Source organism: Canis lupus, chromosome 22 (genome assembly GCF_003254725.2).
Source record: "Canis lupus dingo isolate Sandy chromosome 22, ASM325472v2, whole genome shotgun sequence".
Taxonomy (NCBI): Eukaryota; Metazoa; Chordata; class Mammalia; order Carnivora; family Canidae; genus Canis; species Canis lupus.
The window spans coordinates 5,634,819-5,661,719 of NC_064264.1; the positions used below are offsets into that span (position 1 = coordinate 5,634,819).

Consider the following 26,901-nt stretch of genomic DNA (forward strand, 5'->3'; position numbering starts at 1 on the left):
GTGACAGATACTGTTTTCTTTTCTCTGAAAATGTCTTTATTCCACTTTTATTCTGGAACGCTAGTTTCTCTGGATATAAAATCCTGGGTTGATGAGGGTTTTTTTTTTTTTCTTTCTCCCCCCACCCCCTTTCAGTACTTGAAAGATGTTCTACTGTTTTCTGGTCTCCATTGTTTCAATGAGAAGTCAGAGAACTTTTGAATCATTGTTTTCCTGTATATAAAGAGTGACATTTTGCTCTGGCTGCTTTCTGATTTTTTTGTCTTTGGTGCTTCACAGTTTGACTATCATGTGCCTGGGCATGGTTTACTTTATATTCATTTTGTTTCATTGATCTTCTGGTATCTATAAACGGCTTTCACCAAATGTGGGGAAATTTAGCCATGATTATTTTTAAAGATTTTATTTATTTATTCTTGAGAGACACATAGAGGCAGAAACAGAGGCAGAGAGAGAAGCAGGCTCTCTGCGGGAAGCCTGTGGGACTCGATCCCGAGACTCCGGGGTCATGCCCTGAGCCAAAGGCAGACACTCAACCACTGAGGCACCCAGGCGTCCCCTCTGTCTGCTTTTGACCACATTCTGCACCTCAGGCAGTTTTCCTGGCCCCAGGGTTCACAGTGTTAGTCTATGGGAGGGACAGTCCTTGGCTACTCCCAGAAGTGGACCTCTGTTCAGTATGCTGACAGGAAATCATCTGACAGCCCAGCTCACTCCCCCTCTTGCCCTTCTGACCTCCCAGGAGGTTCACCGGGTCAGTGTGAAAACAGAACTCCTCTACCTGAAAAGTCCCAGTGCCAGCAGTGGTTGTACAGAACCGGATTCCTTCTGTTATTCTCATGCAAACATGATTTTTAAAATTAATCAGTTTCTAAAATAACCCAGTCCTGAATTCATCCATTCTAAGTCAAAAGGATTATGAGTCCAGAGGAATAAATACTGAGTGAAAAGGCCTGGGTGAGGCCCAGATCTCTTCTATACCCCAGCTGTGTGACCCCAACAGGTGACTTGCCCTCTCCAACCAGCTACATACCAGGAGACCATTGCACTCCCTTGTCCCCTCACCACCTCACAGGCTGATCATGAAGACCAAATGATGCAACACACAGAAACGTTATTATAGACTATAGCTGACATGAATATTCTCCTGTGACTCCATGAAGTCCCAAAACTAACTTCTAATCCCTGGGCCGTGGCATATAGAAGGGCTTGTGTAAATGTGTGAACAAATGGTATAGATAGGATCCCATTCTTCCACAGGCAGTGCCTAAGGGGCAATGGGGTGGTGGGGGGATTACCCTTCAACTAAGTTCCAAAGAGAGGAGGGCCAGCTTTTCTTTTCTTGAAAATGCAAAGCTGAAGTCATTTATTTGTAAACTCCAGAAGAGATGCAACCCTAATTGGCCAGTGTTACTAGATATGCTGCTGACCAGCTCCTCGGGAAGCCTTGGAGGGGAAGCAGAAGCCCGGAGGTCACTGGCCAGGAAACTAGATGGTATTACTTAATAAATAGGAAGGAGAGGGACACCTGGGTGGCTCAGTGGTTGAGCATCTGCCTTCAGCTCAGGGCGTGGTCCTGGGATCGAGTCCTGCATCAGGGTCCCTGCATGGAGCCTGCTTCTCCCTCTGCCTGTGTCTCTGCCTCTGTGTGTCTCTCATGAATGAATAAATAAAATATTTTTTTAAAATAGGGAGGACGGGCAGCCCCGGTGGCTCAGTGGTTTAGTGCCACCTTCATCCAGGGGTGTGATACTGGAGACCTGGGATCGAGTCCCACATCAGGCTCCCTGCTTGGAGCCTGCTTCTCTCTCTCTCTGTGTCTCTCATGAATAAATAAAATTAAATCTTTAAAAAATAAAATAAAATAAATAAAAATAGGGAGGAGAAAGGGACCCTGATTACACTATGAGAGCCTTTCACACGAAAGGAAACTGGTTTTTAATTTTGATCGGAGGAGGGACCTGAGAATTAGGGATGATACTGGAGCCCCACTGTGAGCCCAGCACCTAGCCAGAAGAGGCTGCTGGGAGACACCTGGGGAAGCAGAGTTGGCCCGGGGGAGGGAGAGTCACAGCTGTAAGTAAAGGCACAAACGCAGGGAAAGGGGAAGCATGGTTTGGAAGAAAATGAGACCGAAGCCACCATTCAGTCTCCCTGGGCTCAGTGCCTCGTGTCTGAAATGAGTGAAATATACCCACTTTTTAGAGTTGTGCAACTATTTTCCAAAAGTCTTCCAAAGTACCCCCTGCATCCATGACATTTTGCCCAAGAGAAAGGAAAAGTGGCTACGGGGTTGATGGAAGTCAGAGTAGGAGCTGGACGGGCAGCTCCCCTAACGGCCTTCCCCACCTTCTCCAGATGCATCCCTCCCAGCTGTGGCCACCTTTGTCCCTGCTCACCTTGCCTCCTTCTGGGTCTTTGAACGCACTGAGCTCCCGCACCTTGCTCCCTGGTGGGCTCTTTCTCACTATCCAGGTCTCTGCTCGAACTTCACCTCCTGGGAGAGGCCTCTCTGGCCCCGGGCCTCAGCTCCCTTGTGGGGGCCGGTCACTTCCTATCACTCCGTCCGTTGTTCTCAAAGCCCTTGATGCTATCTGAAATTATCTTGTTTACTTGTGTGATTGTCATTGTCAGTCTGCAGTTCTCAGCAGGATGCAGGCTGCCTGAGAGCAGGGGGCCTGTTTGCCCATTGCAGCATGCACAGTGCTCGGAATCCTTTGAAGTCCTGACAAATATTTGATGAAAGAATGAATAGGATGAGTTGAGGATTCCACATGATGATGATGACGTGCCTGAACACTTGGAGAATGCCCACTGGTTTAACGATGGTATGTAGTAGTAGTAGCGTCACTATTTTTCCTCTTTTGTTCAAGTCTGTTTTGTTGGATAAGGCAGTAATAACGACCCTGAAATGGGAGAGCAAGAAACTCTGATGTTTCAAACAAAACAAAACAAAACAAAACAAAACAAAACACCGTCCTTTTTTCTGGAGGACAAGAGCAAGACCCGAATATTCTGACCACTAACCCTCCAGAGGCAGCTGTGAGCACTGGGGAGCACACAGGCCCATGGCCTAATGCTAATCAGCAGTGTGACCGTGGGTAAGCAGCAACCTCTCCGCACCTGTTTCCCCACCTGAGAAACAAAAGGGATCAACCAGATGCTGCACGATCCCTTCTAACTAGAACCTAGAACTCTCTCTCATCTCCTTAAACTGTTCTTGATTGCCTCCTGGAAGAAAAGCAAACAAACTAAAGACAAGTGTAGGCAGAGATTCTAGAACTAAACATTGTAGACAACTCTCAAATGGTTGGATGGGACAGTCTCCTTTCTAGGGAGAGAGAGGGGAAGACCCAGGAGAGGTCTCAGAACACCTTCTCCACCTTCGATTCAGGTTAGAGACTAACTTGGCTTTGAACACTTACCATCAGCTCCTTTATACCTGGATGTCCTTTCACCCTTAACATTAGGAGGTAGGCATGGCCATCCGGTCTGCAGGGTGGGGGTGGGGGTGGAGGGGGTGCTGCAAAAGGCCACACAGCTGCAAAGCACAAGCCTGGGAGTGAGAACCAGGTTTGTCTTCCCACTCTTTCGGCCCCCTAGGAGGTGGGTGTTTCCACCAACGAGTCCCAAACCTCCTGATCATCAAAATCACAGGGAACACCTTCCAAGGGGCCCCATGACACCAGAACCTTCAGGGGCGCTGCTGGGAAATCTGTGCTTATCAAAAGCTCTCCCTGTCCCAGAGACCCAGGCCGACGAGGAGCCCCCTGCATTAGGCTGGGCTGGGAGCCACCTCGCCGCTGGGCGCTGTCCCAGAACGTCCCTCTCCTCTCTCGGCCCCTCCCTGCGGGGCTGCACCTCTGCCCCCCCCACCAGCAGCGCCTTCTGCTGGACACCCCTTCGCACCTCAACTGCCACCCAGGGTGTCCAGCGGCGCTCCCCACCCCTTAGTAGCATCGAGAAATGGAATACAGTGTCGTTCCCCACCGCCCCCCACCCCGCCCATGAAGGTGAGCCCTGCTGACACCCGCTGACTGAGAACATGCACACTGGTCATACAGTATTAATGGACAAATGGGTTAAGAATTTGTTTCCAGGGGCACCTGGGGGGCTCAGTGGTTGAGCGTGTCCACCTGGGGCTAAGGTCGTGACCCCCCGGGTCCTGGGCACCTGCTTCTCCCTCTGCCTGTGTCTCTGCTGCTCTCTGTGTGCCTCACATGAATCAATCAATCACATCTAAAAATAAATAAATAAATAAATAAATAAATAAATAAATATTAAAAAAAAGAATTTGCTTCTAATAAGAACAGTAGTGGCTGCACACACTGGGGCAGGAGGAACATGGTTTATTCAGTTTGGGGCACAAGTAGGTAAAGAGTTGCTCCCCTAGGAATTACCCAGACTTTCTTCATTCACCTGTTCATTCGTCTCTTTCCAACACGTATTCATTGAATAATAAATACTAGTAAATACCAAGCATCCCTCTAGAATAGAACAAGACAAAATGCCCTCTCCTCAGGGCGGTTATAGTCTAGTGATGGAGATGCGCATTCCATAAACAAGTAGATAAATGCCTACTTACACATGGTGAGGAATTCTATGGAAGAAAAAAGCTAGTTTTGGGGTGCCTGGGTGGCTCAGTCCATGGAATGTGCAACTCTTTTTTTTTTTTTTTTTTTTTTTATGATAGTCACAGAGAGAGAGAGAGAGAGAGGCAGAGACACAGGCAGAGGGAGAAGCAGGCTCCATGCACCGGGAGCTCGATGTGGGTTTCGATCCTGGGTCTCCAGGATCGCGCCCTGGGCCAAAGGCAGGTGCTAAACCGCTGCGCCACCCAGGGATCCCCCGGAATGTGTGACTCTTAATCTGGGAGTTTTGTTTTGTTTTGGTCTTAGATTTTATTTTTATTTATTTATTTATTTATTTATTTGAGACACACACAGAGGCATGGGGCTCCATGGGGAGCCCGGTGTGGGACTCGATCCCAGGACCCCGGGATCACACCCTGAGCCGAAGGCAGACGCTCCACTGCTGAGCCACCTAGGCGTCCCTTGATCTGGGAGTTGAGTTCAGGCCCCAGGTTGGATGTGGAGATGACTTCAAATGAAATATTTTTTAAAAAAAGAATTAGGTTTTGAGAGCCCTATTTTAGGAAGGAAGGTCAGGGAAGGCCTCTCTCTCAAGCTGACTTAGAGCTCAGATCTGGAATTTGAGATGGAATGAGTCATGCAAAGCAAGGAGGGGGTTCCAGGTGGCGTAAGGAGTTCTCATTTGAGGTCCTCAAAGGCAGCAGGAGCATGCTGAGTAAGGGGCTGGTGAACTGAGATAAGCTTAGGGAGTGTGGTTAACAATAAGCACCTATTATGGGACAGCGCTGTTCCGCTTGCCATCCACACATCGTCCCAGTTGATCCCCACCGGTCTTAAGAAGTAAATAACAGGGCAGCCCTGGTGGCACAGCGGTTTAGAGCCGCCTGCAGCCCGGGGTGTGATCCTGGAGACCCGGGATTGAGTCCCACATTGGGCTCCCTGCATGGAGCCTGCTTCTCCCTCTGCCTTTGACTCTGCCTCTGTCTCTCTCTATGAATAAATAAATAAAATCTTAAAAACAAAAAAGAAGTAAATAAGTCTCCGCTTTTGAATTTATAGATGAGAAAATTGAGGCACAGAGGGAATACATACTTTGTCCCAAGTCCTGTAGATAGTAGGGAGCGAAACTAGGATTGAAACCCATGCATTTCAGTTTCAGCACCCAGACTCGACACTCATCGGGTGCCCTACGCTGCCCTCTAGGCATGGCCAAGGACTTTGTGGTTTTATTCTAAGTGCAGGGAGACCTCGCCAGCTTTTAAACAGGAGCTCTGAGCGATCCCTCTTATGTTTTACAAGATTGTGCTAAATGGATAACAGATTATAGGAGGGCAAGAGGAGAGGGGCAAGCTGGGAGGCAAGTGCAGCGGTCCAGGCAAGCAATGACGGTGGCTTACACGAGGTGGGGCGAGTGGAGACGGGGGAGAAGAAGGAACTGATACAGAAGTGACAGGACTGGGGACAGGTCACGTGGGGATCCCGGAGGTGCTGTTTAGAAGGAGACGGTGCTGCCCCAGGAGGGGGTGGGGGACAAGGCCCAGGCCCTCTGGGAACTCCTGCATTTGGAGGTTGGATCTGGGAAGATGAAAGAGGTGGAGGGAGGGAGACAGCCAGAGATCTGCAATGATGATGATGATGATGATGATGATCATCATCATCATCATCATCATCGAGGTGAGCCGTGAGCCGACAAGGAAGGAAAAAATTACAAAACAAAAGCAGCCTAGGGCTGCCCTCATAATGTCCTCTGAAAAAGAAAGAGAGCCCTCCTTCCTGCCTCCTTACACCCGGGTAGGAATTGGCAGGGGAGGAATTGGCCGGGACCCAGAGACGGTTGGGTCTGAGCGCAGGCCCAGGGTGGCGGTAGCCAATCTGCTTGGGTGAGTCCCTACACCAGTCTGCTCTAGAAAGCAGTACACCCCGAAATAGAACCCGTGTCTCCACACTTTCTCTGTCAGTCCTCAGTCTCTGGTGGGGCTCACGGGGATTCACAGAGGTGTGGACCCGGAGTCAGCTCTGGGAGAGAGACCGTACCCTGTGAGTGGGTGCATGGGGTTCAGGCATTATTAGTCATGTTCCCGTTGTCATTTCCTGTGGGTTTTTTTTTTTTTCTTCTCTTTCCCTGCCCTGGCCCCTGATTTTACCTGCTTCTCTTTCTCCTTTATCTTTCACCTGGAAAGCATTATGATGTCAGCATTTTGTCTTCATAATCCCATGATAAGCATGTCATCGTTACTTAATATGGTGATGAAAATGTTCTCTTTTATATCCCTTTTGGGTGCTGAGAGTTGCTGCCATAGATGTTTAAGAGGTTCTTGTCTCTAGTGCGAAGAAAGGCAAGATCGGTTTTCACCCTGAGGCCTAACCCTGTACAGGAAACACAGTTCCACGCAGAGTGCTCTCCAGCTTCTAGCCTGACAGCCCAGGCATGGGGGTGACCAAGAGCCACTGGGGAAGCTCTACCATTTAAAAAAAGAAAACAACCGAACCTGTCATTTTTTTCATTAAAAAAGTATATTTTACTGTAGAACTGGGCTTCTCAAACTTTAACGAGCCTATGAATTCACTACCTGGGGATCTTGCTAAAAGGCAGCTTCTGAATTAGGAGGTCTGGTGGGGATGGAGATGCCACCTTTCTATCATGAGGCTGGGGGCTGGCAAACGGACCTCATTGGAGTATCAAGGATTTGTCAAATAACCAAAAAATAGGAAAACGCAAATGTACTGTGATTGTGTCTCCCCGGATGAGACCTGCTTCCCATCTGTGCCCCTGTGCTGAAATCAGGGTCACCAGCTCCCTCCCCAGCATCGCCAAGAGAACCTGGAGAGGGAACAGAGCAAGAGGAGGCCAGGAGCCCCCCCACCCCCCCCACCCCGTTGGGGAGGCAGAAGGCTGTGGCGGGGAGAGGTGGCCGGGAAGGAGTCTAGGACTAAGGCTTGGCCTCTTCACCAGCTCAGTCAGATGCTGGCATCCCCAGGTTCAAGAGGAAAGTCAGTGGAGAGCAAGACACCCACGTAAACAGGTGGGACTGACCAGACGCAGGGACGCAGGGACTCAGTTTCCCACCTCCTCTCCTAGTCCCTGAGAGGCTGGAGGACTAGCTTCTCAGGGACGCCTTGCCACGTCCTACGACTGTCAGCACCCAGGCAGCGTGGGTGGGGGTTGGGGAGAGCCTTGACCTTGACTCAGGAGTGAGAAACACTGGTTCTCGGGGCCCAAGATGGTCCACACTAGGGCACAGGTGCCCTTGCTTATCCCTCACCCCCCACACACACCCACTTGAAACCCCTACAAAAATGAGAAACCGCTCCAAAGAGTCAAGTGGAGAGATTAGAATGAAACGTAGAGCCAGGAAGGAGAGAATCGTGAGACCAAGGGGAAAACGAGACAGCTGAGAGCAGAATGGCGGAACATGAAAGATCCGCTTGCCACGGTGCCGTGGAAGGAAAAAGGGAAGGATGAAGATCCGGCAAATGTAGAAGAAAATGAGGGTAATCCGGGAGGACAGAAATAGTAGACTTGGGAAATGGGAGGCTTCTGAAGAAAAAAATCTGGAGAGGAGTGATGTTTGAAGAATCCTCAGGGATGATTTTTGCAGAGTTAGAGATGCGGGCCCACTGAGGCCAAAGGGGAGAGAAGCAACACGGGACACCTGGGCATATTCCACTAAATTCTGGAACATCAAACACAAGGAGAAGTTCCTAAACACTTTCAGAGAGCACCGTGCGCAGGCAAAGCAAGCAGGGTGGAGGGTCCTTACACACGAGGGTGCCTGCGTGCACGCTCACGCTGCCTCCAGGAGCCCCCCTCCTTACACACCTGCTACTCCTTTGTCACAGTCACTCTGAAGGCCAGCCCCCTGGGAAGGGTTGGCCCTCCCGGCCTTGACCGTGTGGGGCCTGGGTCCAGGGATGTCAGGCTCTCAGGCAGGGGCCCCGCTGGTGGCTTCCCACGGCCTGCAGCCGTCCTCAGAGCTGCCCCTGGCAACCGGCACCCAACAGGGAGGAGGGAGCCCCCTGGGAGAGCCCCAGCCACTGGCGGTCCCGGGGTACACCTTTGTCCCTCCCCGGCATCCCAGCCACTGCTCACGGGGGCAGGGGCGGGGGGGAAGGAACACTGAATGAGTAAGGCCTTCCCGCCGCCTATGGGAGGTCACAGTCCTTCAGAGATGGGACAAGCTGACAGCAAACCAATGGCTAAGAGCAAACCATCAGACAGAAAGAGTTGAGCGTTTGCATGGTGGGCGAACCAGGAAGGGAAGAGCTGCCACAGCGCTTCAGGGCCCGGGGCACCCTCAGCTTCTCACGCGGCCTTGTGCGTTCCTCAGAAGGGACGTCTCCCTATCACACCTGTACGTCCGGCACCATCCTGGGCTCTGGAAATGCCTTGCAAAGCCAGGTCGTCAGTGCCCCTGTCCCTTGGAGCCCACCTTCCAGCGGAGCCAAAGAAGTGAACACACAAGCAACCCGGTGAGGTCACGACAGGCTGTATCCACAGGCCAGGGAGCGGCCTCAGCAGAGGGCGGGGGTGGGGGGGGGGTGGCCCGGAGGTGCCCTGGGAGCTGGTGGGTGAGAATAAGCCAGGGGAAGAGGCTGCACAGGACGGCGGGGCCACCATCTGGGGAGAATGAGCACACCATGGCTTGGCAAACAGCTAGGAAACAGTGAGGCAGGGAAATGAGGAAAGACACCCCCTTATGTAAATGATGGTGGATTCGGGATGATCGAAGACCAAGGGGGTTCTGGAGGGAGAGCCCCGCTGACACAGAAGGGAGGCTGCAGAGGCTGGCGGGAGCCCAATCCGAAAGGACCCGTGAGGCCGCGTAAGGACGCGGGTTTTATCCTAAGCGCCGCGTGAGCCATCGAAGGACTTTATGTTTTTAGGTTTACATTCCACTCTCCATTCAGGCAGTCACTTGGAAAGCTGTGAGTGGCGACAGGACTGTATGACAGTCTGATTGACCAAACAAGCAGCAGCTACAAGGATTCGTCTGCCACCTGCAGCAGTAACGGCCGCGGAGGTGCAGAGGCGGGAACTGGAAGCGCTCGGTGACCCCCAGGCTCCAGGGGAGCAGGCAGCGCTTCACCCAGTGTAGGGTGGGGGCCCGTACCCAGAAGAGGACGGGTTCCGGGGTACCTGTCCTCTCGGGCCGATGCTCCAACGTGGTGGCAAGACAGAGAGTCCATCCAAGGGCGACTCATTCGGGGCAGGTTCAACCAGGGCGACGTGATGCCGCTGACCCAGAGGGTGGAGTTGGGGGGACCAGCCCCACAGCCTTGTGCCGCCTACCTGTGGCATGACACATCCCAAGGGGCACTTATTTCCAAGGCTGCTGGCCGGGCCACTTGCTCTGCCTTTAGGCTTCCAGACACTCCTCAGTGAACCTATAAAGAAAAACTTGGGGCAGCCCGGGTGGCTCCGCGGTTTAGCGCCTGCCTTGGGCCCAGAGCACGATCCTGGAGTCCCGGGATCGAGTCCCACGTCGGGCTCCCTGCATGGAGCCTGCTTCTCCCTCTGCCTGTATCTCTGCCTCTCTCTCTCTCTCTGTCTCATGAATAAATAAATTTTTTAAAAAAAGAAAAACTTGGCCGACAAAAGGGATTCTTTGCTGTTGTAAAACTATTCATCCCTTTGAGCCTTTTTTTAAAAAATAGACTTCCAATTAGAAAACGTCAAAACACACAAAGGTTATTAGCAAATTTATTTCAGAAACCAGCATTTTAGCATGTCCTGCCGACACACTGGAGGCCGTGTGCCCCCTTCTGGTGTGTCTGTCAGATGCCTGAGTTGCTCGTGATCAAGAACCCAAAGATGAGCTCCTAGCACAGCCTCGGCTGCACCTGGCACCTGTGGGCGGCCCGGCCCGAGTCACACCTGCCCTGGCTTCCACTGAGCAGCTGTGTGCCTGTTTCCACCTGCGAGAGACCTCACAGTGGAAATGCCAAGGCAACGAAGAGGATAAAGAGGCCTTGGGTTCACTCTGACAAGTGAATCTGAGAAGTGCCAGGCGGGGAAAGCCAGAGGAGAGGCCGCCAGAAGTCGGTGTGTGTGTGTGGGGGGGTCCCGGTCCCCACCCCTGCCCAGAGCCTGGCAGGAAGTCAAGCCTGGGGACCCACAGCTGTCGGTCTGGCCTCCCCTGGAGCAAACCAACCCCCCCTGCAGTGCGATTCAGAGCCCCGTGTCCAGTTAGACTCGGGGAGACTCGGGTAAGATCCAGAGAGTGGAGCCTCACTTGCTCTCCACTCCCACGGGCACAGGGAGCCTTGTGCTTCTGTCAACCATGTCAGCACAGGAATTCTAAAGATCGGGGTGAGTCATGGTTAAGACCGTCCATAAATATTTAATGTTCTCGGCAAAACTGGTGGCTATGTGTACTTTTCTGGGTGGGGGGGAGATCAATGTAGCAGATTCCCAAAGTGGTCCAGGATCCAAAATACCACGAACCGTGGAAAGGAGTGTCCTAGACTGCTTGGGCCGCTCTAATAAAAATACCATAGATGGGGGGGGGGGGGGGCGGCCTGAACATTTCTTTCTCACAGTCCTGGAGGCTGGGAGGTCTAAGATAGGGGCATTGGCAGGTTTGGTGTCTGGTGATGGTCGACTTAGTGGCTCACAGATGGCCCTCTTCTGGCTGCGCCCCCACATGGCAAAAGGGACAAGGGAGCTCTGCGGAGGGGGGTGCGGGGGGTTTATAAGGGCACTAATCCCATTCACTGTTATGACCCACTCATTTCCCAAAGACCCCACCTCCTAATACCATCACACTGGGGGTTAGGACTTCAACATATGAATTTTCTTTTTCTTTTTCTTTTTTTTTTAAAGATTTTATTTATTTATTTGAGAGAGTGAGTGACCACAAGCTGGAGGAGGGGCAAAGGGACAAGCAGACTCTCCGCTGAGCAGGGAGTCGGACACGGGGCTGGGTCCCAGAGTCCTGGGATTGAGCCCGAGCCCCGTGTCCTTGTCGTCAGGCTCCTTGCTTCTCCCTCTCTCTCTGCCGCCCCCTCTTCCTACTCCCCCTGCTTGTGCTCTGTCAAATAAATAAAAATTTTTTTAAAAAAGTGGAGGAGGGGAGCAGAGCCAGGAAACCCCGGAGAGGAAGTTGCCTTGTATTTGAATCCCATCCAAAAATACCAGAAGAGGGAAATTCTGTGACGTCAGAGAAGCCACTCTAGGGCACATCTTATTCCAAAGGCCCAGGGAAATTAATGTTTTTACACAATAATAGACAAGAGCAAAGCACTGAGGTAGGATTCAATAAATTAGGTGATGATATCAAAAATATAAACATTTTAAAAACAGCAAGAGCCAGACAATGTGGGCTCCCCGGTGAGAGAATTCAACCCCACTGTGGTCTTGCCAAAGGGATGGAGTCTTCTTACGCCCCTGAATCTAGGAGACAACTTTGTGGGAAAACCAGAGGCTGAGGAGCACGAGCCACACAAAACCCAGACCATGAGAAACAGGTCAAACGGATGTGAATTCTCCAGCAGATGAAATTGAGGAAGAGGGAACCGTGGGTGGCGCAGCGGTTTAGCGCCTGCCTTTGGCCCAGGGCAAGATCCTGGAGACCTGGGATCGAGTCCCACATCGGGGACTCCCTGCATGGAGCCTGCTTCTCCCTCTGCCTATGTCTCTGCCTCTCTCTCTCTCTCTCTCTGTGTGACTATCATAAATAAATAAAAATAAAAATAATAAAAAACAACAACAACAAAAAAAAAAGAAATTGAGGAAGATAATTGAGAGGACCTGTGCGGATTGAAAATAAATGTAGAAGACCAGTCACGTTACACTCTTACGTCTAAGGATGCCATCAGCTGTCAGAGCTATAAAAAAAAAAAAGTAAGGAAGTGATCAGTACGAAATCAGTAGGGTTTTCAAGAAAAGAGTAGGGCGGAGATGGCATAGGATTAAATTGAGGGCTACAGGATGGTGATCCTCTAATTCTACCTTTTCTTTTTACATCATGCTAAAATACACATATGTGAAACTGACTATTTTAACCTTTTTTTTTTTTTAAGATTTTATTTATTTATTCATGAGACATATACACACACACACAGACACAGGCAGAGGGAGAAGCAGGATCCATGCAAGGAGCCTGATGTGGGACTCGATCCCAGGTCTCCAGGATCACACCCTGAGCTGCAGGCAGCACTAAACCGCTGCGCCACCCAGGCTGCCCATTTTAACCTTTTTTAAGTGCATAATTCAGTCGCAGTAAGCACATTCACCACATTGTACGACCATCACCACTATCCATCCCCGGAATTTTTGTATCATCCCGAACAGAAACCCTGTTAGCTAATGCTTTTTACAAATGTGTTAATTGGACCCTCTTTCTTTTCTTAAAGATTTTTATTTATTTAGTCATGAGAGAGAGAGAGAGAGAGGCAGAGGGAGAAGCAGGCTCCATGCAGGGAGCCTGATGTGGGACTCAATCCCAGGACTCCAGGATCACGCCCTGGGACAAAGGCAGATGCTAAACCGCTGAGCCACTGGGGAATCCTTGGACCCCCTTTCTAAAAAGACGCTTTTCACATGAGAAAATGCTCCGTATCACTTGCAGTCAGGAAAATACAAATCAAAACCACAATGAGATCCCACCTCACGCCAGTAAGAATGGGGAAAATTAACAAGACAGGAAACAACACATGTTGGAGAGGATATGGAGAAAGGGGGACCCTCCTGCACTGTTGGTGGGAATGTGAACTGGTGCAGCCACTCTGGAAAACTGTGTGGAGGTTCCTCAAAGAGTTAAAAATAGATCTGCCCTATGACTCAGCAATTGCACTGCTGGGGATTTACCCCAAAGATACAGATGCAGTTAAATGCCGGGACACCTGCACCCCGATGTTCACAGCAGCAATGTCCACAATAGTGACACTGTGGAAGGACCCTCGGTGTCCATCGAAAGATGATGGATAAAGAAGATGTGGTCTCTGTATACAATGGAATATTCCTCAGCCATTAGAAAGGACAAATACCCACCATGTGCTCCAACGTGGATGGAACTGGAGGGTATTATGCTGAGTGAAGTAAGTCAATCAGAAAAGGATAAACATTATACGGTCTCATTCGTTTGGGGAATATAAAAAATAGTGAAAGGGAATAAAAGGGAAAGGAGAGAAAATGAGTGGGAAATATCAGTGAGGGTGACGGAACATGAGAGACTCCTAACTCTGGGAAAGGAACAAGGGGAAGTGGAAGGGGAGGTGGGTGGGGAGGTTGGGGTGACTGGGTGACAGGCACTGAGGGGGTCACTTGACGGGATGAGTACTGGGTGTTATATTCTATGTTGGCAAATCAAACTCCAATAAAAAAATAAAAAATAATAAATAAATTAATTAATTAATTAATAAGACGCTTTCCCGCATCTATGATTGGGTTACCCAGGGGTAGGGTTCACAGGGAAAGACAGGGTAAAGGCTCGATGAGGCTGGGGCATGAGGGGCGGCTTCTGGGGTGGCCCCGGCCGGTTCTGTTTCTTGTCCTGGGAAGTGAGGACAGCACGTTTGCAGGGTGCTGAAGTCACTACAAGCCTAGGGAGGAAGAGAGGGAGACAGGAGAGCCAGGCAAAAGCAGGAAAGGCATTTTCTGCTACCATAAGAAAGTACATATGATGTAATGACATTTATGCATTTCCTCAGATGAAGTATGTGTGGTTCAGAACACCTGGGAATAAACACATAAAACAAAAGGGAAGAGCGTCGTCTATTAGGTGGATTGAGGCATAGGCCTTCTTACGGGCAGACGGATGTATAAAATCACTCCTTAGAGGCCTTTCTGGGAGCAAAAGGGCCTCTGGGCCGCTGGCCAGACTTGGGTGCGGCTGCATGCGTGTGACCAGTTCGTGAGAAACTCTTGGGCCGTACATGCACGATATGTGCATCTTCTATATGTATGTTATGTTTTCATCAAAACTTTTCTAGAAAATTCAAAGTCTCTCATAGTCCTAAGATCCTACTTTAGGGAAATGTCCAATCCTGATTTGTTAAAAGTAAAATAATGCCTTCCAACATGTAGAACTGGAGTTGTAGTCCTTTCTAAATTATTCACAGAAACGAAATTAGACCTGACTCAGCAGCCTGCTTGTTCTAGACTGCAGGAGGGAGCCTACAGCGGGCTCTGGGAACGGCTGAGCAGCACCCACATCTTGGTCTACCACACAGGACCCAAGAACAGGCGCAGCCGCGAGAGCGGAGTCTCATGCCAATGAACGGGCCCAAGGCAGGAGTTGAAAACTATCTCCCCACTGGCAGACTCTGGGAAAAAATGGAGGGAGGATGAGGGGAGAATGAAGAGAATCTAAATAAAAGGGTTTCTACCTCATGCCTACTGTCCTGATGATCTTTGAGCTATAGGCTACAATATTCCTGCAAAGCATGGATCACCTTGTGTTTTATTTACCTGGTAAAAATGAAAACTAGCACATAAATGGGATTTCCTCTTAAATTCTCTGGTCCCTTTGGCTCTGAGATGCCAGATCCTCTCTCTTTTTTTTTTCTTTAATTAATTAATTTATTTGACAGGGAAGAGAGAGACCACAAGCAGGGGGAGCAGCAGCAGGGGGAGAGGGAGAAGCAGGCTCCCCCTGGAGCAGAGAATCCAACGTGGGGCTCGATCCCAAGACCCTGGGATCATGACCTGAGCCAAAGGCGAGTGCCTAACCAACTGAGCCACCCAGAAGCCCCAATTCCAGATTCTCTTGAAGAATGATCTACCTAATGGGATTTGCTGTAACTACCATTCTTGATTCCTAAGGCCAAGGAAGGCTGCCTGGAAGGAAGAGGTAATTCTTATTCCCTGAGAACAATGATTGGTACAGTCATTTGAGCTCCTTGGCCAGAAAGTACTTTGGAAATACTGAGTCCTTCAAAATTTATCTCTTAGTCAAACACATGCTGTAAGAAGTGATGTCCCCTTACTGTGAAAAACTGACTGCTGTCTTTCTACGGCTTTCCACAAAGCTCTAGACACAGTGTCCTGGGAAATCATTCCACTGAACGAGAGGACAGTATAGGGAATTTAAAGGGAGAAAGACACAAAAATATACAGGGCTCAAGGCACTGCAGAGCTTGTCACTTTACAAATGAGCTTCACAGAAGTTCCTTTTGGATGCCAGGCACTTTCCTGCGTGGATATTAATCAACAAAGCAAAACAGTGGATGGGCCGAGATGTAAACTCACTCCCACACGCAGGGAGGGAGCTAGCATCCGATGAATGCGTGGACTAAGTCAGGCAGTGCCGTAGTTGCTGGGTTGGTTTTTGGTTTTCTGGTTTTTTGGTTTTTACTTCGGTGACGTTTACACAACATAACATTCAGTATCCATTACCACCCCTCTCCAGAACTTTGCATCATCCCAAACCCAAGTTCCACATCTGTTCAACAAGAATGAGGCAGAAGGGCACCATTACTGTGCACCTGAGAGACCCCAGCAAGGCCACATAGGTAAGTGTCCGCAAGTCTAGGTCACTCCTAAAAGGCCGTTATTGAACGTTGTCTAGAAGTTACAAAGCTTGCTTTGGGAACTATTTTCAGAAACTTTTGTTATCCTTTAAGGAGATGAACTGATGTTTTGATTGACTTACCTGAGTCAGGTGCTGCCTGCAGCCCTTCAATCTTCCACCGGGTGAGGCGTATCACACTATTTGCAGTTTGCATGTTGAATCTCACATCTGTTCCACTTTCCTCCAGGGCAAGGACTCTGTCTCGTTCGTGTGGTACATCTAGCAGCTGGTGGTGTGCAAGGCACGTGTGAACTGTTCCGTATACATGTGCGGAACGAATGAGGACAAAAGTCATACTACTCAGTTCTTACCAAAAGCTCACATGCTAAGAAAAAAAATTTTTTTTTCACCTTTTGGGAAAGAACTGCCTTTGGGAAAATAATAAATCACCTTGTCATAGGAGCAAGAGACCTTGAAGGCAAGAAGAGGAGATGGTTAAGCTGCCTCAGTGTGACCAAACGAGGGATTGGTGAATTTTTTTCTCCCGATGGGGAGGTCGGAGGGTGGGTCCAGTAAGGGAGAAAAGAGAGCAGCCAGTGAGCCGGTGAGAAATGGGGGAACGCGCACAGTCGTGGTGGGTGGCTAAGGGAACTTTAAGAACAGGGACACCAGGCAGCTGGGGGGGCTCAGCAGTTGAGCGCCTGCCTTCAGCTCAGGGCATGACCCCAGAGTCCTGGGATTGAGTCTCACATCGGGCTCCCCGGATGGAGCCTGCTTCTCCCTCTGCCTGTGTCTCTGCCTCTCTCATGAATAAATAAATAAAATCTTTTAAAAACAATTAAAATAAATTAAAAGTTAAAAAAAAGAAAAAGGACAGGGGCGCCCAGACTTCACTCCGAAGCTGCATTGCTATGATGTAATATGCCCTCCTGCTCTCTTCCTTCCCGTGTATTGTCAGCGGCTAAAATAAACATCAACAGAGACCTTGGAGAGGGTTTGGGATTTCCTCAGAAGCTCTGTGCCACCTTATCTGGATTTCTTGGGGAGACGACAGCCCCTTGGTATCTGTGTCACAGAAACAAGACTTGCACTAGATTGCTTCAAGAGTGCTCTACCCGTTCCAGACCATGAAATAATTGTACCTTTGGTGGCTCCTGACCTCGGAGAGCCATAGGCCAGGATCCCTTTGTTCTACCTACTGCTACAAATTATTTTTATTGAGTTGAATTTGAAGGTGAGGTCAAATTTTGTGTGACTGAAGGAGGTCACACAAAAGAAGCCACAGGAAGCCTCATTACTGAATTTACTGTAGGGGTACTTACTGCTGAGGGCTTGTGTGTCATTATCAGATACTTAAAAAAAAAAAAAAGTTCCTCCTAGGGAAAACACAAAAATGATGGTGAATCTTATTTTTTTAAAGATTTTGTTTATTCATGAGAGGCACACAGAGAGAGAGAGGCAGAGACATAGGCAGAGGGAGAAGCAGGTTCCCTGCGGGGGGGCGGGGAACCCCATCCCAGGACCCCGGGGTCACGGCCTGAGCCGAAGGCAGATGCTCAACCGCTGAGCCCCCCAGGCGTCCCGATGTCAAATCTCAGAACTAATTTTATTTTCCCTTCTCTCCAGTCGTGAGAAGCTCCTGGCCAACTTTGGGACCCACCTGCAGGGACGGTGCAGAACTCACACACCCAGGCTGGTACCGTCCTTACCCCCGGCTTCCTGTTCTTACTCTCATTTTCAGCTTGTACTGTTGCCTCATTCATTTCTGAAGGTGCTACCCATCGTTTTGCGGAAGGCAGTGGAAGGAAAATAAATTAATATACTCTCCAAATTATATTACCTAGTTCCCACCCCAGCATGCACCTGGCCCTGAGAGAGTGGAGAGCAGGAGATAAGCTATCTTCCTCCAGCGGCCAGATGGCAGGCTGGGCCCATCCCTCTCCATGCCTCCCTACAAGTACCCGCTGCCATTTCTAGCAAAATTATTCAGGGGTCAGTTTTTTGGATCAAAATCTTGCGCACGCGCTCTCTCTCTCTCTCTCTCTCTTACACGCACACACAAACACCCTGCGCCTATTAAGTGATCAGAAACTCACTGCCTCCCAGCCACGCAATCTAGAGACAGAACTCCCTTAGCTCTTCTCAGGAGTAATATGCTTCTTATTTCCTTTAGGGCAGTTTCCTTATAAATCGTCTTTATATGACAGAAATACCCCCCCCCCCTTTACTTGTGTTACTCTAATACAACGTTATATCTGGGAGGAAAAGAGCTTTAGTAAACGTGAAATTGCATGTGAAACGTCCCTGGGATAAGTCAAGGCAAGTGATAATGGCACTAAAGAGCCCCTCGACCACGCTCTTCCTCAGCCACGCTGCTGCCCAGTTAGCCGCCGTTGCCAGGCTGATGCCGGTCCTTCTAGATTGTCGTCTGCGCTTTTGCAAATCTACACACGTATCCATTACAATCTACTTTTATTATGTGTGTCTCTGCGTTAAATGCACGGTACGCTGTACAGTTACGCTGGCCTACAACTTGCTTTTTCTCACTTAGCCATATGTCTTAGAGCACATTTCCTGCTCTGAGGGAAGAGCTATGCTAACTTATGCCAACAGCCTCTTGCAGCCGCTAGCTGCCGGCCTTCCATCTTTACTCTTCGGTCACCTGCACTGCCAAAGACCTAAGCGGCAGGTCTCACAGGAATTCAGAAAATCTGATCACACGAGGAGGACCACCTCATAGGCTCCCGGGCTGGAATATGCTGCTGCACCTATAATGTGTCTCAGTCTCAAGTTCATTGACTTTACAATTTTTGACTGGCTGTCTACTGCCTACTGCTCCAGGCACTGGGGATTCATCCGTGGGCAAAAAGACAATCTCTACCTTTCTCTGGTGCTTACAGAAGATAAAATAGTGAGTAAAAGAAATAATATGTTGGGGTACCTGGGCGGTGCAGTCCATTAAGTGTCTGACTCCCAGCTTTGGCTCAGGTCATGATCTTGGGGTTGTGGGATCAAGCCCCACATCAAGCTCTCTGCTCGGTGTGGAGTCTGCTTTGGATTGTCTCCCACGCCCTCTGCCCTCCCTCCATCACTCTTTCTCTCTCTCTCAAATCAATAAATAAATCTTAAAAAAAAAAAAAAAAAAAAAAAAAAAAAAAAAAAACAGAGATTCTCTATCTTGGCATGACCTGGAAAGCTTTAACAATTTCTGCTGTGTCCCGCCCCAAGAGGTCCTAATTTATTTAATCAGGAGTATACCTGCATGTCAGGATTTTTAAGTTTTCTGGGACACCTGGGTGACTCAGTGGTTGAGCGTCTACCTTCAGCTCAGGTTGTGATCCCGGGGGCCTGGGAGCAAGTCTGCCTGTGTCTCTGCCTCTGTGTGTCTCTCATGAATAAATAAATAAATAAAATCTTTAAAAAAATTTTTTTTCCCAAGTGATTCTAATGTACTGCCAGGAATGAGAACCACTGCCTTGCAGGCCACTAATGATAACGTGTTCAACAAATGACCACAGGTTTCCAACTGAAGGCCGGTTTGGCCAGACACTAAGACCAGAGGATCCTGTAATTAGCCAGATGTTGCTACTACTACTTATTCCTTCCTTATAAGTGACTTCACACTTTTGCAGTGTTTTCCAATATATTATCTTTTTTTGAAGTATGTGTTGTCATCCTTAGCTCCTAAGATCTTTGTAATTTCCTGAGTGATAGGAGCATCTGGCACAGAGCCCCTAAATCCCTTAGGATTTTCTGAGTCGGGGTGCCTGGGTGGCCCAGTCAGTTAAGCAACCAACTCTTCCTTACACCATAGGTCATGATCTTGAGGTTGTGAGACTGAGCCCCGAGTCAGGCTCCCAGCTCAGTGCAGAGTCTGTTTCAGATGCTCTCTCCCTCCCCTTCTGCCCGTCCCCAACTCACACACATGTGCACGTGCTCTCTCTCAAATAAATAAAAATCTTAAAAAAAAAAATTTCCTAGGTGCTTAGGGGTATCCTCTGGGCTAACAAGGCAACTCTTGCTCCCAGATGGCTTCAACATGGAGGCTTATCATCAGAAAGACCAAGCTATGATTAACCTTGGAACTTTCAGCCCTATACCTTGTTCCCCAGGAAGAAAAGTGGTACAGACTGAGTAAATAATTGATCATGCCTACATGATGAAGCCTCCGTAAAAATCCCAGAAAGCTTCTGAGTAAGTGAATGCATTTATGATGTGCTGGGAGAGTGACACGCCTCAAATCCACAGGGACAGAAGCGCCTTTACTTGGGACCCTTCCAGATCTTAACCCTATGGATCTCTTCATCTGGCAGTTTTTTAAAATATCCTTTATGATAAATCAGTAATAGCAAGTGAACGGTTTTCCTGGGTTCTGTGAGCTGTTCCAGGAAATGATTAAACCTGAGGAGGGGGTTGTGAACCCTCCAGGTGACAGCCAAATCAGACAGAAGTTGTGGGTCACCCACGGACCTACTACTTGCAATCGGCATCTGAAGGGGTGGGGAGGTAGCGTTGGAGGACAAAGCCCTTAACCTGGGGGACCTGAGCAGTTAGTATCAGAGTTGAACTGAATTGTAGAAAATGGAGCTGGTGTTGAAGAATTGCCCGGCTGTGGGGGAATGTGTGTGAGAGTAAATGAAAACATGGTCCGTTCTTCCCCAGGCACCTTCACAGAACCTTGAAGAGCAAGGTTACTTGGAAGGATATTTTTCCTATTTGTTTCAAATCTAATTCTTGTCATACTGGGACAGTTCTTGAAAATGCTATCAACCTCTATTTCTGTACTATATAGGGAAGGACAAAAGTGAGCCAATAAAAAATTATATATTTTCATGGTTATATGTAACTGTACATATACACTTACATATATATATTCCTACAAATATATTTATATTATATATGTGTGTATAAGAATATACATGATATATTCTATTTTTATAATTATTTTTCATGTATTTATATATCTCAGATTATATTTTAAATATATATTTTGTATTTATATTTATACCATATATATTCCCATATCCCTTTTTTATAATTGTATTTAGGATTTATTTATTCATTTTAGGGAGAGCATGCATGAGCAGGGGGAGGGGCAGAGGGAGGAGAGGAAAGAGAATCTCAAGCAGACACCCTCCCACTGCCAACCCCCACCCCACCCCACCCCGAGGAGGACCATGGAGCCCAACTTGGGCTTGATGCCAGAACGCTGAGATCATGACCTGAGCTGAAATCAAGAACAGGTCACAACCAAATGAGCCACTCAGGCACCCCTCCATTTCTAGAATTTTGGTTCTCGCACTTTTGAACAAGTGTTTACAGATCTGAGGTTTCAAACAGAAGTAAAACTTTGCTCTGAAAGCATTAAGTCATTGTGCACTAGTGTGGTCTATGAGATCTGAAAAAAAATTACTTCCTTTTCCATAGTTAACATTCCAGTGACCCCTGCTAAGGCAGCCCTGAAAAATAACGGTTGCCATACCAACAGCTTAACGAAGAAGTCTGCCATTGTCATCGTCTCTATTTGTCCTCAACTATGTGATAAATTGCAAAGATGAATTAGAGCAATTAAATTCTGCCTCCAGTGCCTCCTGCCACTGGTTATAAAACTAAAAATCTTTCAAATTCCTATCTCCACATTAACCCCAACCACTACTCCCATAGTAATCACCGTTAATAATTTATGAAACTTTTGAAAAGTTTCTATACAGACACAAACAGATGCATATTCTTTTCCTAAAAGGAATACTGATTCTATCTACATTACACTATTTGCTTTGTTCTCATAGCAAAATTTAATTAGCTTCAGGCTTGATATTTCAAATTCTAAATTTTCTTTGATATTCTGAAATTGCATTCAGTTCCTACTATGTATGAGCTAATTTCCATGACTGTTATCAGGGGTGGTGGGCAGACAGGCAAGGTGCACCAGGGAAGGAGAAGTCATGTAGAAAAGAGTGAGCCAGCCAACAAGTTAGCAATCTGGAAGGGAGTTAAAATAAGTGTGGAAATAACTCTACCATATATTTGTTCATATGTTCTTTCATGATGGTTAAGTATTTACACATCCAATAATAATTCCATAGGCAAGACGGAGAACCCGAGGCTAAAGTCACCCATTACTTCACAGTCATTACATTTTCTTCTGACTCAGTTCTGTGCTTTCTTCTACACTACGGAGCATGGAAGTACTAACATAGCTGTGACCGAGACTGCTCACTCTTGCAACTCTATCCATCCCCCACCCTGAATAAATATACTTCCCAGCCAGCCTTGGAGCTGAAGGCTCTGTGGTTGGCCTCTGACAATAAGATAAAAGGAGTGATAGCTGTGACTGCTAGTGCCTACCCTCTGATTTCTACTCAGCCCTTCCCTACTGGTATGTGGGCATGTGTGGCGTGGTTGGTTACCTGAGTGAGCGTTGGTGGGGACAGGGGGCAGACCTCTGGATGTCCATTAAGGAGGATAAAGTAGACCTCAATGTGATCGGTCACATTTTTTCATTCATTGAAAAAAAAAAAAAAAGCAAAACTTGAAGCAAATATGAAAAATGTTAGCAGTTATTTATTGTGGTTGGTGGGTACCTAAACATTTTTAAAATGTGTGTCTCTGTGTTTTCCAGTGTTTTGGATTTATGATTTAAAGATAAATTCCAACATTCATCAACTGGAATATTTATGATTTTTTTTTTTAAAGTAGGTTCCATGCCCAATGTGGGGCTTGCACTTATGACCCTGAGATCAAGAGTTGCATGCTTATACATGCTAAGCCAGTCAGGGAATATTTATAATCATTTTAAATGACATTCTAGATGAATGGTTAATGATATGGGAAAATATTCATAATAAATGAAAAAATACTTGAACAATTATCTGAGATTAAGAACTGGAAAGCTGGAGTTGCCCATCCATCTGACTGCTTAGTCTAATAGTCTTCCACTCATTTTTATTTTTTAAGATTTTATTTATTCATGAGAGACACACAGAGAGACAGGCAGAAACACAGGCGGAGGAAGAAGCATGGAGCCCAATGGGGGACTCAATCCTGGGAGTCTAGGATCATGCCCTGAGCTATAGGCAGATGCTTCACCACTGAGCCACCCAAGTGTCCCTCCACTCGTTTTTTAAAATCCAGCCTAGGGGCACCTGGGTGACTCAATGGTGGAGTGTCTACTTTGGCTCAGGGCGTGATCCCGGGGTCCTGGGATGGAGTCCCACATCCAGCTCCCTGCAGGGAGCCTGCTTCTCCCTCTGCCTGTGTCTTTGCCTCTCTCTCCGTATCTCTCATGAATAAATAAAATCTAGTCTAAAAATGATTACAAGTAGCCCCAACCAAGAAATCTTCAAGTTGGCTTATTCATAGATTAAAGCAGGCTTAAAACAAACAGTAACCTATGCTTAAAAGTCATCTGATGAAGAGTCTCTCCTGATGTGGTTTTTTAAAAAAATACATTTATTATCTATTTATATGTGTGTATGTATGTATGTATGTATGTATTTATAGTAAGCTCTATACTCAATGTGGGGCTTGAACTCATGACCCGAAATCAATAGTTGTAAGAGTTGTACACCTTACTGACTGAGCCAGCCAGGCACCCCCTTCCTCTACCTTACTCTGTAAAAAGTTTATGAACATTGATGGGGGGAATATTAACATCAAGACTAGTTATCTGTAGTTTTTCTCTATGGTTTATAAATGCTTTATTACATGTATTGTGATTTTTTAAGCCAGATAATTTAAGTCCTATGTTTCAAAGTTAAAAGAAATATTCAAATATCTAAGAATATCTTAGATTCTAACGATCATTTTACATTCATCAAAGACACTAAAAGAAGTTATTATTAATTACGTTGCTTCCTTTCACTAAGAACCTGTCTTCTCAGCTAGACCTAGATATTGCCTGCAACTGGCCTGGAACTCCCAGACAGGCCTTGGTACTGTTGAGCAAGGTCATAGAACATTAACACGAGACTTTGTGACAAAAACATGAGCCTTGTCCAAAGGCCACAGAGTCAAAAAGTAGATGCTGACCAAATGTTGGGGCACCTTAAAAAAAAAAAAAAAAAAAAAAATCATCCACTGACATTGACCAGTTGAAGCTGCCAAGAAATATATTTGAAAAGTTGCCTAAATCAATGGCTTTCAAAACTTTTTGACCTAGATCCACATGAAGAAATATGTCTTATGTTCAGATCCAGTACACATATACATGTGTAAATCTAAAACCTAAGTTTCATGAAACAATATTCACCTTTACTACACGTGATTCTGTCTTCTTCTCATTGTGTCATTTTTAATTAAGTTGATCACTATTCACCAAGTTGTTTCCCAGTTCTCTGAAAAGCACTGTTATACTAGGTCTTGGATTTATGCTGAATCCTATTAACTGAGATGGGATTTGACTTAATTAAGAGAAATGAAACTTTATTTCATCCATTCATTTATCAACAATTATTGGGTCAAGCCCTGTTCTGACTCCTGAGGTACAGCAATTAACAAAGACCCCTACTCATAGAGTTTATATCATAGGGCTCTGCTGTCCAATAAAAGTTACTAGCCAAGGATATTTAAATTAATTAAATAGAAGTAAATAATTCCATTGCCACACTAGCCACATTTCAGATACTAACTACTCGCGGCCTAGTGGCTACTGTATTAGAGCACATACTGAACATTTCCATTATCAAAGCTCTTTTCAACAGCTCTGCTCTGAAGGAAAGAATTAAGTAAACTACATTTTCTGTAACTTAAGTAAACACAACTTTCAAGCCTTCACTGCAACTAGCTGCATCCATGTAATTGCTCAATATGATTGTAGCCAGGACACAGGGGTGCAAGAGCACCTGCCTCTGAGATTCCCAAACAGACCAAGTTCAACCACTTGCCGCTGACAAAGTCCAAAGGCAGAGAGATGAGTGGTGGTGAAAGAAGAAAGTTTATTTCAGTGAGGCCAACACTGGGAAGACAGAGGAGTAGGGGTTCAAAGACCATCTCCAAAAGGTTGAAAATACTTCCAGGTATGTATAAGGGAAATGTGGGGCAAAGGTGGGTGGGTAAGTGCTGGTGGGCAGTGAAGGAAGGTTTAAATCCATCATAGTCTTAAGAGTCTATCATGGGTGGTGACTTGCTGGCTCAGGGCAGTCCTTATTGCTTCAGGGGGTAGTTCTGATTCTCATCAGGGGATGCTTTGCCTTCAGGCTCTTCCACCTGAGCCAAGGGAAAAGCTGGAAAGAACCCCACTAGAAAGTTTGAGGTCAAAATGGAGGCCAACGAAGTCCTCTTTCAGGACTTCTAGAATTGCTCCTTAGGAGGGAAACACAGTTGGAATATACTTTTGTTGTTCCCCTTTTCTTGCAGCTTGCGAGGTGGATGTGATGGCTGGAGTTCCAGCTCTGTTGCAGGCCATATCGGTGGTGAAGAAAGGAAAATCCTAGGCCTCTGACGCCCATGATGTCACCACACGTGTCTGGACTGCAGATTCCTGAATTTCTTTTATACAAGAGAATCAATAAACCCTTACGTGTTTAAGCCACCGTAAGCAATCCTGAACTGATAAAAGGGTGAACCCTTCTGAGGTACTTTTTTCATGTGAGGACTTGAGTTAAGAGGCCAGAAGACAATGTCTTTGAGACCTCTTTAACTTCAAGAGATCCCAAATCATATTCAGCTGTAAAATTTAGGACAACCTTAGGTTTTGTTAGAAATCACTGAACAAAAAAAAAAAAAAAAGAAATCACTGAACAAATCATTGTAAGAAAATGTTATAAAAAATTTCAGCGGTGTCTGGGTGGCTCAGTTGGTTAAGAACCCGACTATCTCAGCTCAGGTCATAATCTCAGGGTTGAGTTCAAGCCTCTCTTTGGGTTCTACCCTGGGTGGGGAGCCTACTTAAAAAAACATTCAAATGATGCCAAAGTAAAAGCTAATTAGTTAAAGACCAAATCCTGGGATCCCTGGGTGGCGCAGCGGTTTGGCGCCTGCCTTTGGCCCAGAGCGCGATCCTGGAGATCCGGGATCGAATCCCACATCAGGCTCCCGGTGCATGGAGCCTGCCTCTCTCTCTCTCGCTCTCTCTGTGACTATCATAAATGAATAAAAAATTTTAAAAAAGACCAAATCCTTCCAATTTTGTTAGTGACTTGTAATTATTTATGAATAATTTTCCCTATTTGTAGTACTTGTGTTCTAAGTAGGCATTTTCAAGATTTGGTGCAGATTTTTAATTTTTTTAAAAAACGTTTTATTTATTCGTTTGAAAGAGAAAGTGAGAGCTTGAGCATGGGAGTGAGGCAGAGGGAGAAGCAGATTCCTCACTGAGCCAGGAGCCCAACTCAGGGCTTGATCGCAAGAATATAGACCTCATGCCCTGAGCCACCCAGGTGCCCCGGCACAGATTTTTTTTAAGATTTTATCTACTAATTCATGAGAGACACACAGAGAGAGGCAGAGACACAGGCAGAGGGAGAAGCAGGCTCCCTGCGGGGACCCCGACCTGAGCCAAAGGCAGATGCTCAGATGGGGTGTTCCGTGCAGCTCCAGGTCACATCTTTTTGGGGAGGGCACATTTTGACTCCTCCTTCATCTCAATTCACTGTTCTGGGTTCTGCTCTTTTCGAGTTGCTCTCTGTGCAGAATGCTTCATTACTGGATTTACGGGGGGGGGGGGGGGAGGGGGGGGAGGGGAGTTGATATAGAATTGCCTGATTTCTTTGATGTACCAGAACAAAAGTTTCTGTGAGGGGGACGCCTGGGGCGCTCAGGGGCTGAGCGTCTGCTTTAGGCATGACTCCGGGGTCCCGGGATGGAGTCCCGCATCGGGCTCCCTGCATGGAGCCTGCTTGTCCCTGTGTCTCTGC

General features: G+C 47.3%; 1 long non-coding RNA gene across 2 annotated transcripts; it reads left to right on the forward strand.

Moving 5' to 3' along the window:
• Positions 1-10,397: 10,397 nt before the first annotated feature.
• On the forward strand, positions 10,398-25,778 carry LOC112678868 (uncharacterized). Of its 2 annotated transcripts, none has more exons than XR_007405063.1 (6): positions 10,398-10,902; positions 15,126-15,385; positions 15,944-16,046; positions 16,293-16,649; positions 17,672-25,062; positions 25,403-25,778. It is a non-coding gene; the product is annotated as an uncharacterized LOC112678868 (long non-coding RNA). The 2 variants fall into 2 exon arrangements; XR_007405064.1 differs by having other exon boundaries at positions 16,506-16,649.
• Positions 25,779-26,901: the final 1,123 nt, after the last annotated feature.